Source organism: Prionailurus viverrinus, chromosome A2 (assembly GCF_022837055.1).
Source record: "Prionailurus viverrinus isolate Anna chromosome A2, UM_Priviv_1.0, whole genome shotgun sequence".
In the NCBI taxonomy this organism is placed as follows: domain Eukaryota; kingdom Metazoa; phylum Chordata; class Mammalia; order Carnivora; family Felidae; genus Prionailurus; species Prionailurus viverrinus.
The window spans coordinates 131,521,251-131,535,133 of NC_062562.1; the positions used below are offsets into that span (position 1 = coordinate 131,521,251).

Genomic DNA, 13,883 nt, shown 5'->3' on the forward strand with positions numbered 1-13,883 from the left:
GAGCCTATTCATTGAGTGCTCACTTGAAATCTGCACTTTTAGGGGTGCCTGGGTGGCTCAGTCGGTTAAGCATCCAACTTCGGCTCAGATCACGATCTCGCAGTTCACAAGTTCAAGTCCCACATTGGGCTCTGTGCTGACAACTCAGAGCCGGGAGCCAGCTCAGATTCTGTGTCTCCTCTCTCTCTCTCTGCCCCTCCCCTGCTCACACTCTGTGTCTCTCTCTTAAAAAAAAAAATTTTTTTTAAGAAATCTGCAATTTAAATTTTATTCTCTAGATGAAAGTAATTTTTTGTTATTTTTTTCTTGATTATTTCTAAGAAATTTTTATTTCCAAGAAAAATTACCTTTTCCATAATTAAAAATGGCCATATACCCCTGCATTGCTATATATTTGTTTTGATTCATGGCAGGATACTCATAATTAAGCTCCAGATTTTAATTTTTTTTTTTTTTTTTTTTTTTGAGAAGAGAGAGAGGGCACCAGTGAGCGAGGGGTAGAGAGAGAGAGGAGGAGAGTGAGAATCCCAGGAAAGGCAGAGAAAAGAGGGGGGGGGGGGAGGGAGGAATGGAGGGGGAGAAGAGGGTTCACCGGAAGCAGGGCTTATGTTTGGTTTTTTTGTTTGTTTTTTTTTACCCGAAGCGGGGCTCGTGCTCACCCAGATGCGAGACTCGAGACTCCAGTTTACCAGACATAGGACCCGAGCTCATGAACCATGAGATGATGACCTGAGCCAAAGTCAGGTTCTTAATGACTGAGCCACCCAGGCACCCCTTAAGCTCCAGATTTTATTCCAGTCTTCTAAGAATTTTCAAACAAGACCCCACATCATTTGGGAGGGGTGGTGATTGTGTGTATTTAAAATTGTGTATGTGTATGTGCAATAAAAATGTTGATTTGTTGTAAACATTTTTAAATGTTGATATGTTAATTGCAGTGAAGTTTAGTCTGATTAACCAGAAAGGTAAAATGCTGGTCTGTTGCTGTATTTTTTCTCTTACTGAAAACTGAGATACATATCTACTGCAGATCCTTCATTCTGGTTTAGCACAACTGATAAAAGTCCAAGGTCATCCTTATCCAATATTCAGAGGTACTTAATTTTCCACTAGGGTACTTCTTTTTAATGATAAACTGCATTTTTTGGTGATTAGCTCAGGTACCTCTGAAGTCTGATGAATGCCATCTGGTTCTAATGATGGATTGCAATTTTTCAGATTGTTTTTGGCTCCATTCATCTCCCCATTCTCTATTCTTTTTTCTATTTTGATAATTTATTTTTGTAACATTATTTCCTTGCCTATGAATGTTTTTACTGTTTCTTTTCTTTAAGTTTCTTTAACATGAATAACAACTCAATTTATTTCTGAAAGTAAGCAAACATATCATCATGGTACTTTTATATTCTGTATTGGGATCAAGACAACCATAGAATTTTCCTCATTCAGAGAATCTTTCAGTTGGTCAGTCTACAGCTTATTTTATGTTTTCCTTCCTGATACCAAGTATATTTGCTTGAAATGGGTATTTTGGGTGAGAAAAGGCTGGTCTATTATGATGGTAGTTTCCACATCATTAGGAAAGAAGATTGGGATCAATTTAAAGTATTCTGCTGTTTCTCCTCTTAGCTCCCTTGATGAACAACAACAGCATCCGTGGGCTGCCACCCCCTCCAAAAGGACTTTCCCCTCTTAACTACAGTGATTTCCAAGCTTTTGTCCCATAAGGGTCATATATTAAAGAGGGAACAGATGATATTTAAAGTGAATAATGAGATCTGGGGATTAAGATACAATTGGGGGTTGGTATAATTGGGATTAAGGTCTCAAGAGAAGACAGACAATGTGAACTGCAAGGAAAAGGAACACGGTATCAGCTAAACAAAAGAAGAAACCTTGTGAAATCAAATAAAGTATGTCCATTTGGAGGTTAGAACAGAGTAGCCTGAAAAAGTTTGTAGATTAAAACTTAAATTCATGTAGGATAATGCTCTGGATTTTTAAGTGCGCCTCTTCCTATTTTGAGTTCATTTTCCCACTATGAATTAATTTGAAAGCCATATTACAGATAAAGTACTGAGAGTTGAGGCCACTTCTCTGAGTTACTGGAAGTGTAGGCATGTGTATGTGCACAGACAGTAGCACATGGCTGGTGTAGTAGTAGTAGTGGCTGGTGACAATCTAGGCACCGTAAGAGATAGACAAGAATTGTAACTGCTCTCGGGGATGATATTTTCTCAAGATCCTGAGTCCTGATTCTGAATATCAGTTGTGTATCAAATGTCTTATGCAGTGTCCATGTGAAGAATCTAATGATGCTGTTCCTATCTCAGCTATGTTACCACACTAAAGTTTTATCTGTAGTCACTGGGATACCTTGTAATCTTCAGAGTGATGGCTCCTTGTTCTAAAAGCCTCACTTTTCTTGAATAATCCACTTCCATTATCTCTGCGTATTTTGAGAGAATTCATCATCTTTTTACCAGTCTAACCATAACTCCTGTGTTCTCTCCACCTATAATGTCTTTTTCCTGCCTTTCTACCTTACAACCCCCTACTCATTCCTTAAGACTTAGTTTAGATATCATCTTCACCTTTTCTATGAAATGTTCTTACTGTTTGTGAACACTCAAAAGGTAACCCAACACTTCCTCTTCTTAACATTTCATTTCTATTATGATTTTCTGATGTCACTTCCCATTTGGGGATTGTGACTGTGATAGACTTTGCTCGTGTGTGTGTGTGTGTGTGTGTGTGTGTGTGTGTGTTTTAAAGTTTTTATTCGAATTCCAGTTAATATAGTTTCAGGTGTACAATATAGCAATTCACCACTTCCATACATCACCTGGTGCTCATCACAAGTGCACTCCTCAGGGTACCTGGGGGGCTCACCTGGTTAAGCATCCAGCTTCAGCTCAGGTCATGATCTCATGGTTCATTGAAGTACGAGCACAGAGCTCACTTCAGATCCTCTGCCTCCCTCTCTCTCTGCCCCTCCCCTGCTCTCTTCCTCCATTTCTTTCTCTCTCTCTCAAAAATAAATAAAAACATTTTTAAAAATGCACTCCCTAATCCCTATCACCTTTCTCACCCATCCCCCTCACCCATTTCCCCTTTGGTGACCATCAGTTTGTTCTCTATAAAATTCTGTTGGTTTCCCTCTCTCTCCTTTTTTTTTTTTTCCTTTTGCTCATTTGTTTTGTTTCTTAAATTCTACATATGAGTGATATCATATGATGTTTGTCTTTCTCTGGCTTAGTTCACTTAGCATTATAGTCTCTATCCATGTCATTGTAAATGTCAAGATTCCATTATTTTTTATGGCTGAATAATATTCCATTGTGTATATGTGTATACCACATGTTCTTTATCCACTCATCAATCAGTGGACACTTGGGCTGCTTCCGTAATTTCACTATTTAAATAATGCTGCAATAAACATAAGGGTGCATGTATCCCTTTGAATTAGTATTTTTATATTCTTTGGATAAATACCCAGTAATATGATTGCTAACTCATAGGATGGTTCTGTTTTTAACTTTTTTTTTAAGTTATTTTAGAGTGAGAGAAAGAGCACGTGAGCTGGGGAGAAGAGAGCATGAGTTGGGGAGGAGGGGAACGAGAGAGAGAGAGAATATCTTAATTAGACTCCAGGAGCAGCATGGAGTCTGACATGGGGCTCGATCCCCTGACCCTGAGGTCATGACCTTAGCTGAAATGAAGAGCAGTACGCTTAACTGACTGAGCCACTCAGGCACCCCTATTTTTAACTTTTTGAGGAACCTCCATATTGTTTTCCAGAATGACTGCCTCAGTTTGCATTCCCACCAACAGTGAGTGCATGAAGATTTCTTTTTCTTCTTTCCAACACCTGTTGTTTCTTGTGTTATGGACTTCACTTTGCTCTTACATTTTATGTTCAGATGCTTAGTAAGAGATGTGAGTGTTACTCCTGACTTGACACTTGCCTTTTGGATGAGATTAGACATCTGTCTGCTGTAAGTCCAGGGCTGAAACTGAGGCACCTCCGGTTCCATCTTCTTTCTCCCCACCTCTTAGCTAGTGTAGGCTACTGTCCTAGAACAGCCACTAACTACACCAGCTTCCCCTCACAGTCCTTCCCACATCATTAGCAAGTCATATTTTCTAGAGCATTGTTCAATGCTTGGTCTCATTTTATCACCTAAGCTACATTTAGGAGATGAGCAAACTACAAAGCAAAATGCAGAAGTCACACAACTAGTTTTTAACAATCGACACTGTTACTAGAACTCCTATATCTACTTAACCTTAGTGCATTATCATTATATCTCACCAAAAATCCTCTTGTGCTATCATTTTAAATATCTCTGCTTTGAATGAATAGTACTTTTAGTTACTTTTTGTGCATGATATAAGGAAGTGATCCGGCTCTCTTTTCTATGTGGATATCCAGTTGTTCTAGCACCATTTGTTGGAAAGACTTGTTGCCCCAACGGAGTTGTCTTGGCGTCCTTGTCAAAAATCTGTTCACCATAAATGTGAGAGTTTATGTATTCTCAATTCTATTCCTTTGATCTATATTGGTCTTTTGCTAGTACCACCCTGTGTTAATTAGCATAGTTCTTTTCAGGAAGTTGTGAAATCTGTTAAGTGTGAGACCTTCAACCTTGTTCTTCTGTTTGAATTTTTTTTTTAATTTTTTTTAATGTTTATTTATTTTTGAGAGACAGAGCGAGACAGAATGTGAATGGGCAAGGGGTAGAGAGAGAGGGAGACACAGAATCCGAAGCGGGTTCCAGGCTCTGAGCTGTCAGCCCAGAGCCCAACACGGGGCTCTAACTCACTGAGAGATCATGACCTGAGCTGAAGTCAGACGCTTCACTGACTGAGCCACTCAGTCACCCCTGTTTCAAGATTTTTTTACTTACCTGCTGATTTTTCCATATCAGAGTACATCAAAAGAAAGATACATATCAGAAGTAACTATTTTAGCATATAAATAGTCTCTTGAGCAGGCCAGAAAGAATTGGCACGAGATTTTCAGGGTGCTAGACAGAAAAAATATGCAGCCGAGAATCCTTTATCCAGCAAGTCTGTCATTTAGAATAGAAGGAGAGATAAAGGTCTTCCCAAACAAACAAAAACTGAAGGAATTTGTCACCACTAAACCAGCCCTACAAGAGATCCTAAGGGGGACCCTGTGAGACAAAGTCCCAGAGACATCACTACAAGCATAAAACATACAGACATCACAATGACTCTAAACCCGTATCTTTCTATAATAACACTGAATGTAAATGGATTAAATGCGCCAACCAAAAGACATAGGGTATCAGAATGGATAAAAAAACAAGACCCATCTATTTGCTGTCTACAAGAGACTCATTTTAGACCTGAGGACACCTTTAGATTGAGAGTGAGGGGATGGAGAACTATTTATCATGCGACTGGAAGCCAAAAGAAAGCTGGAGTAGCCATACTTATATCAGACAAACTAGACTTTAAATTAAAGGCTGTAACAAGAGATGAAGAAGGACATTATATAATAGTTACAGGGTCTATCCATCAGGAAGAGCTAACAATTATAAATGTCTATGCACCGAATACCGGAGCCCCCAAATATATAAAACAATTACTCATAAACATAAGCAACCTTATTGATAAGAATGTGGTAATTGCAGGGGACTTTAATACACCACTTACAGAAATGGATAGATCATCTAGACACACGGTCAATAAAGAAACAAGGGCCCTGAATGAGACATTGGATCAGATGGACTTGACAGATATATTTAGAACTCTGCATCCCAAAGCAACAGAATATACTTTCTTCTCGAGTGCACATGGAACATTCTCCAAGATAGATCATATACTGGGTCACAAAACAGCCCTTCATAAGTTTACAAGAATTGAAATTATACCATGCTTACTTTCAGACCACAATGCTATGAAGCTTGAAATCAACCACAGAAAAAAGTCTGGAAAACCTCCAAAAGCATGGAGGTTAAAGAACACCCTACTAACGAATGAGTGGGTCAACCAGGCAATTAGAGAAGAAATTAAAAAATATATGGAAACAAATGAAAATGAAAATACAACAATCCAAACGCTTTGGGACGCAGCAAAGGCAGTCCTGAGAGGAAAATACATTGCAATCCAGGCCTATCTCAAGAAACAAGAAAAATCCCAAATACAAAATCTAACAGCACACCTAAAGGAACTAGAAGCAGAACAGCAAAGGCAGCCTAAGCCCAGCAGAAGAAGAGAAATAATAAAGATCAGGGCAGAAATAAACAATATAGAAACTAAAAAAACTGTAGAGCAGATCAACGAAACCAAGAGTTGGTTTTTTGAAAAAATAAACAAAATTGACAAACCTCTAGCCAGGCTTCTCAAAAAGAAAAGGGAGATGACCCAAATAGATAAAATCATGAATGAAAATGGAATTATTACAACCAATCCCTCAGAGATACAAACAATTATCAGGGAATACTATGAAAAATTATATGCCAACAAACTGGACAACCTGGAAGAAATGGACAAATTCCTGAACAACCACACTCTTCCAAAACTCAATCAGGAGGAAATAGAAAGCTTGAACAGACCCATAACCAGCGAAGAAATTGAATCGGTTATCAAAAATCTCCCAACAAATAAGAGTCCAGGACCAGATGGCTTCCCAGGGGAGTTCTACCAGACGTTTAAAGCAGAGATAATACCTATCCTTCTCAAGCTATTCCAAGAAATAGAAAGGGAAGGAAAACTTCCAGACTCATTCTATGAAGCCAGTATTACTTTGATTCCTAAACCAGACAGAGACCCAGTAAAAAAAGAGAACTACAGGCCAATATCCCTGATGAATATGGATGCAAAAATTCTCAATAAGGTACTAGCAAATCGAATTCAACGGCATATAAAAAGAATTATTCACCATGATCAAGTGGGATTCATTCCTGGGATGCAGGGCTGGTTCAACATTCGCAAATCAATCAACGTGATACATCACATTAACAAAAAAAAAGAGAAGAACCATATGATCCTGTCAATCGATGCAGAAAAGGCCTTCGACAAAATCCAGCACCCTTTCTTAATAAAAACCCTTGAGAAAGTCGGGATAGAAGGAACATACTTAAAGATCATAAAAACCATTTATGAAAAGCCCACAGCTAACATCATCCTCAACGGGGAAAAACTGAGAGCTTTTTCCCTGAGATCAGGAACACGACAAGGATGCCCACTCTCACCGCTGCTGTTTAACATAGTGCTGGAAGTTCTAGCATCAGCAATCAGACAACAAAAGGAAATCAAAGGCATCAAAATTGGCAAAGATGAAGTCAAGCTTTCGCTTTTTGCAGATGACATGATATTATACATGGAAAATCCGATAGACTCCACCAAAAGTCTGCTAGAACTGATACAGGAATTCAGCAAAGTTGCAGGATACAAAATCAATGTACAGAAATCAGTTGCATTCTTATACACTAACAATGAAGCAACAGAAAGACAAATAAAGAAACTGATCCCATTCACAATTGCACCAAGAAGCATAAAATACCTAGGAATAAATCTAACCAAAGATGTAAAGGATCTGTATGCTGAAAATTATAGAAAGCTTATGAAGGAAATTGAAGAAGATTTAAAGAAATGGAAAGACATTCCCTGCTCATGGATTGGAAAAATAAATATTGTCAAAATGTCAATACTACCCAAAGCTATCTACACATTCAATGCAATCCCAATCAAAATTGCACCAGCATTCTTCTCGAAACTAGAACAAGCAATCCTAAAATTCATATGGAACCACAAAAGGCCCCGAATAGCCAAAGGAATTTTGAAGAAGAAGACCAAAGCAGGAGGCATCACAATCCCAGACTTTAGCCTCTACTACAAAGCTGTCATCATCAAGACAGCATGGTATTGGCACCAAAACAGACACATAGACCAATGGAATAGAATAGAAACCCCAGAACTAGACCCACAAACGTATGGCCAACTCATCTTTGACAAAGCAGGAAAGAACATCCAATGGAAAAAAGACAGCCTCTTTAACAAATGGTGCTGGGAGAACTGGACAGCAACATGCAGAAGGTTGAAACTAGACCACTTTCTCACACCATTCACAAAAATAAACTCAAAATGGATAAAGGACCTAAATGTGAGACAGGAAACCATCAAAACCTTAGAGGAGAAAGCAGGAAAAGACCTCTCTGACCTCAGCCGTAGCAATCTCTTACTGGACACATCCCCAAAGGCAAGGGAATTAAAAGCAAAAGTGAATTACTGGGACCTTATGAAGATAAAAAGCTTCTGCACAGCCAAGGAAACAACCAACAAAACTAAAAGGCAACCAACGGAATGGGAAAAGATATTCGCAAATGACATATCGGACAAAGGGCTAGTATCCAAAATCTATAAAGAGCTCACCAAACTCCACACCCGAAAAACAAATAACCCAGTGAAGAAATGGGCAGAAAACATGAATAGACACTTCTCTAAAGAAGACATCCGGATGGCCAACAGGCACATGAAAAGATGTTCAGCGTCGCTCCTTATCAGGGAAATACAAATCAAAACCACACTCAGGTATCACCTCACGCCAGTCAGAGTGGCCAAAATGAACAAATCCGGAGACTATAGATGCTGGAGAGGATGTGGAGAAACGGGAACCCTCTTGCACTGTTGGTGGGAATGCAAATTGGTGCAGCCGCTCTGGAAAGCAGTGTGGAGGTTCCTCAGAAAATTAAAAATAGACCTACCCTATGACCCAGCAATAGCACTGCTAGGAATTTATCCAAGGGATACAGGAGCGCTGATGCATAGGGCCACGTGTACCCCAATGTTCATAGCAGCACTCTCAACAATAGCCAAATTATGGAAAGAGCCTAAATGTCCATCAACTGATGAATGGATAAAGAAATTGTGGTTTATATACACAATGGAATATTACGTGGCAATGAGAAAAAATGAAATATGGCCTTTAGTAGCAACGTGGATGGAACTGGAGAGTGTGATGCTAAGTGAAATAAGCCATACAGAGAAAGACAGATACCATATGGTTTCACTCTTATGTGGATCCTGAGAAACTTCACAGGAACCCATGGGGGAGGGGAAGGAAAAAAAAAAAAAAGAGGTTAGAATGGGAGAGAGCCAAAGCATAAGAGACTTAAAAACTGAGAACAAACTGAGGGTTGATGGGGGGTGGGAGGGAGGAGAGGGTGGGTGATGGGTATTGAGGAGGGCACCTTTTGGGATGAGCACTGGGTGTTGTATGGAAACCAATTTGTCAATAAATTTCATAAAAAAAAATAAAAAAAAAAAAAATAAAAAAAAAAAATAAAATGGTAGAACCATAAAAAAAAAAAAAAAAAAAAAATAAATAGTCTCTTGAAATCGCTTCATAATGGGCTATTTTTAGATACTATTCTTTGGTTACTACACTAGACCTAGGTACTAATCCAGGCTGGTGGTATCTGTAATCTTTTTCTGGTGTTTAGAGATTGAGTAGTTAAATAACCTTCTAGGTTCCTGATAGCCTTTCAAAACTTGGGCTCAGTAATCTCTTCCTTCCTTCTGTAGTTGGACACATAAGTATAGGAGGGAAAGGAATTTCTGGGTGAGTCAGTATTAATGAAGCATACACGCGTACAGTTGGCAGGAAGTTTTAGAATAAAAAGCTGAAATGGTTGTGAGTGCTATGATAAATACCTAAGTTTTGTCAACCCTAAAAATTCTACAGATCCTCTTCCACTGACAGTCATCCACATTCCATATTAGAAATTAAGTACAATCTAATATTTTTAAATTTTTTTTTCAACGTTTATTTATTTTTGGGACAGAGAGAGACAGAGCATGAACGGGGGAGGGGCAGAGAGAGAGGGAGTCACAGAATCGGAAACAGGCTCCAGGCTCTGAGCCATCAGCCCAGAGCCCGACCAATCTAATATTTTTAAATAGAACCCAAAAGGCAATTTTTGAAACACACTGTCAAAGAGTCTCTCTGTGCAAATATTTCCTACAACAATAAGTGAGGTATTAAACCTGATTTAAATGTATGGATATTTATATTTCTGACTATTTCACCCACATTTCTCGTAACAAGCATTCTTCCTTCTAGGTTCTCAGTTTATGCAACCTCTTGATGTTCGAAGTTGGTTTTTTTCTGTTGTCGTAATTTTAGATCATAATATACTTCTTGTCATCATGATGGACCCATTGACATTCTGGGTCCCAGTGACTTCACCTTCTTTCGAATTAAAACAGAAAAACTCTAGAAATGAATTGTATATACAAAGAAAGAGTAGAAAAAAAAATAGAAGCATATTCCCTAACCAGATATTTGGGGGTTTTTTGGTTGTTGTTGTTAATATTGTATATGTTTTTCTTCATTACCTCTTTCTGGTAAGATACCCAACAATCTCTTTGTTTATAATGTCACTTAGTTGCCCAATTTTATTAAAATACCTAGATTAGGGGTGCCTGGCTCGCTCAGTCGGTAAAGCATGCAACTCGATCTCAGGGTCATGAGTTAGGGCCCCCCATTGTTGGCAGAGATTACTTAAACAAATGAAATCTGTAAAAAAAAAAAAAAATAAAGTATCTAGATTAGAATTTATGGTCATGTGATTAGTTGATATGTTTTCTGAAACATTAATAAACATTTTTTATCTCTAACCTTGATGTATATGTTAAACATAATTTTTATAATTTAATAAGGTCTCCCAAATTATATGCAATTATTTACGTGATTAGAAAAAATTTCAAAAGGCAATTGTGAACAGTTTTCACAAATGAAATAAAATGTGCTCTATCCATTGTTGTCTAGAAAAAGTAGCATAAATCCTCTTATTTTATTTCTACTTTACCTAGTTACTGACACAGAAGAGCTCAAATTATATATCTTTTGAATAAATGCTTCTATTTATAATGTCCAAAACAATTTTTTCCTACACTCTTCTTTTTTAGCCTTCCCTTTAAAAAAATTATTTCTTTTTCTGGTTTTCCAAAGAGTTAGTGACCACTCTTCTCCCAGTCATTTGGCTCATTCTTCAAGTCCTCATTTCTTCTTTTCAGTTACCCCTTCACCCCTACCCCAAGGCACTGACAGCAGCTGGTCTGTACATTGTTTTGGGATCTGTAGGCTCTGAGGGCCTGTGCAGCAGCATAAAGGTAAGAGAGAATGCTAGCTAAAGCGCCAACCACATTCTCTCTTATTAGAGTTTTCATACCAGGTGAGAGCAGAAGAAGAAAGAGAAGACAGAGGGAAAGAAGTGAGGAAGATTCTGAGTTTGCTGTTCTACTCTCACAGACTTCAGGAATCAGACAAAATTGTTTTTCTCCTAGAGACACTTGGGCATATATGTATAATGTAATTTTTTACCAGAAAAGAGTTTGGGTTTTTTTTTTCTTTTGTTTCCCTCCCCCCCCCCCCCCGCCCCGCCTCAGTGACTAAACAAAACACAGCTCTATGTCTGTACTGGGTCCAGGAACAATATTACCATGCTACCCTACTCTGTTCGCTCACCCTTTTAAGGAAATGCTTAAGAACAGCAGAGTCTTATGGTGACAAAGGCACTTTATTCTCAGTTCAGTATTCCATTTGGTGGCCTTGTCTTCTCTTCAGTTGCAATAAGCTAGCCTTTTGTATTTCAAACGAAGTTGTAATTCCAAGGAAATGATCATATCAATGAATGTTTAATTAGCTGTGTATTTCTTAAATAATGAGATAAGAAAACTTTAAATAATGGATCTTTGCAATGCATGTAGTTCAACAAAATGGACCAGTCCATATATTTGTGCATCAGTATACAAAAAAAGTTGTGTAAACCCAAAAGGCATGAATGGGATTGAGAAATTAGCAATATGTCACAAAACTAGGTGAATCTCACAAATTAATTGCAAAGTTAGATGGCCTGCTTTGAGTGCCATTGGGAAGGCCTCTATTTCTCAAATATCCATCCTTGTGGGTTTGCTGCTGATTAAAAAAAATATCTTTATTGATCTATTCTTTTGCGTTACATACGACCCTCTGTCAAGAGCTGTTTTTTTTAAATGTGAGCGATTACTCACAGAGAGGCAGTACATTGTGTCACTCACCTCCATATGAATTTTACCAGATCATTTGCAAAATGAATTTGAAAGTGAATCAGTCAACAGAATGCACTGCTTTTCTTCAGCACTGAGCTGAGCTCAATGGGAAAAGAAAGATAAGGAGCACCCAGTATAATTTATTAGACAGAACATATACATGTAAAGTACCAGTAACAATATTTTGTTGAGTGGCACATGACTTGGTATTTTAGAAAGCAATATTTCTCAAAGTTATGTGGTTTTTTTTTTAATTTTTTTTTTAGGTGATGAAACTATTTTCCAAATTACCTTACACAAAATCCAATATATAAAACCTATAAATCCAGACCTCTTTGGTTAAAGAGAGTGTGGGAGGCCAAGCTGCAGTCTGCTCTGGCTGTCCCTTCATCCCCAGTAGGATTCCCTGGGATCTGAGGCATCTGGGATTCCAGTTAAAAATCATTACATTTAGCAAATAAATGTGGGGTCTGACAGGGAGAGGAAAGCTCCAAGTAGGAATTCCTCCTCAGGTTGATATAAAAAAGGAAGTAGTGAGGATTGTGAGAAATGAAGTTGAATAAGAAAACTGGAGGGGCATCTGGGTGGCTCAGTCGGTTGGGCATCTGACTTCGACTCCAGGTCAGGTCATGATCTCACAGTTCAAGGGTTCGAGCCCCGCGTCGGGCTCTGTGCTGACAGCTCAAAGCCTGGAGAGCCTGCTTCAAATTCTGTGTCTCCCTCTCTCTCTGCCCCTCCCCTGTTCTCACTCTGTCTCTCTTTCTCAAAAATAAATACTAAAAAAAATTTTTTTAAAGGAAAATAAAAGTGGATAGACAGTTAAATATAAACTAGAAAAGCAAGCAAGAAAGTTGAGATTTGTTGAGAAAGAAAATACAGAGATACAAGGGTTTTAATCTTAGGATGTGATAAAAGCAGACTTGAGGAAAGGACCCTAGTAGCAAGTACAAGATGGTTTAGATGGAGGATTGATGTTTATTTCAAGTTCTTCCTTTGTCTCTGGCTCTTAGTTGCAATTTTTTGAGAGACTGAGAGCAGACTATCCACCTACCTTCTCCCTTTCTCAGTCCCCAGAGCTTTGTGTCTAAGCCTTTCATCTCTATACTGTGCAGAATTGAATCCACCTGGATAAAATGCTTTCCCATAGCCACTAGCCTCAAGATCATCGTGCGTAACTGTGCTTGATAAAAACCCCTAATGCCATTTGCTTCTCCTCCTTTTTAAAAGACTTTGTTTTTGCTTCCCTCCCTGAATCACAGAGGAATTATGCATCTAATAAAGATGGAGATACATGTGACTGTATCTCATTATTAAAGGAGAATTGATCCCTTAATTTATATAAATGCCAGAAAATGGACTATATGACTTGGCTTTATTATCTCTGAAATGTTTGGTGTTTGTTTGTTTGGTTGGTTGGTTTTTAATTCACCAATTCCCCTCTTTTCATTTTCTTGTGTACTGATGATCTGCGCCACTTGGTCCCCATAGCAACACTGGATCATGCTAATGAAACTGCAACATCTTAAGCTCTCCCACAGAGCATCTCTGTTAAAATAGCCATGAAACACAGTTGCATTTATTATTTTCTTTCCTTAAAAGGAATTGATACTTTGGAATCTTTCCCGTGATCAAGACTTAACCTCCTAAACTGTCTGAGGAGAATTGCAGTCTAATTTAGAGACGCTTTTTAGAAGGATGAGAAAGCTTAATTGGGATACCACCTCCTTCCCTACATTCACACCCCCTTGTTGGTATAGGACAGTGGTTCTCAAAAAATGGTTGCCCAGCTGCATCAGCATCACCTGGGAACTGTTAGA

At 38.4% G+C, this 13,883-nt stretch overlaps 1 protein-coding gene across 3 annotated transcripts in view; it reads left to right on the forward strand.

Moving 5' to 3' along the window:
• The window catches only part of ZNF277 (zinc finger protein 277), a 118,280-nt gene that overhangs the window by 15,482 nt on the left and 88,915 nt on the right, over positions 1-13,883 (forward strand). The window lies entirely within an intron of this gene.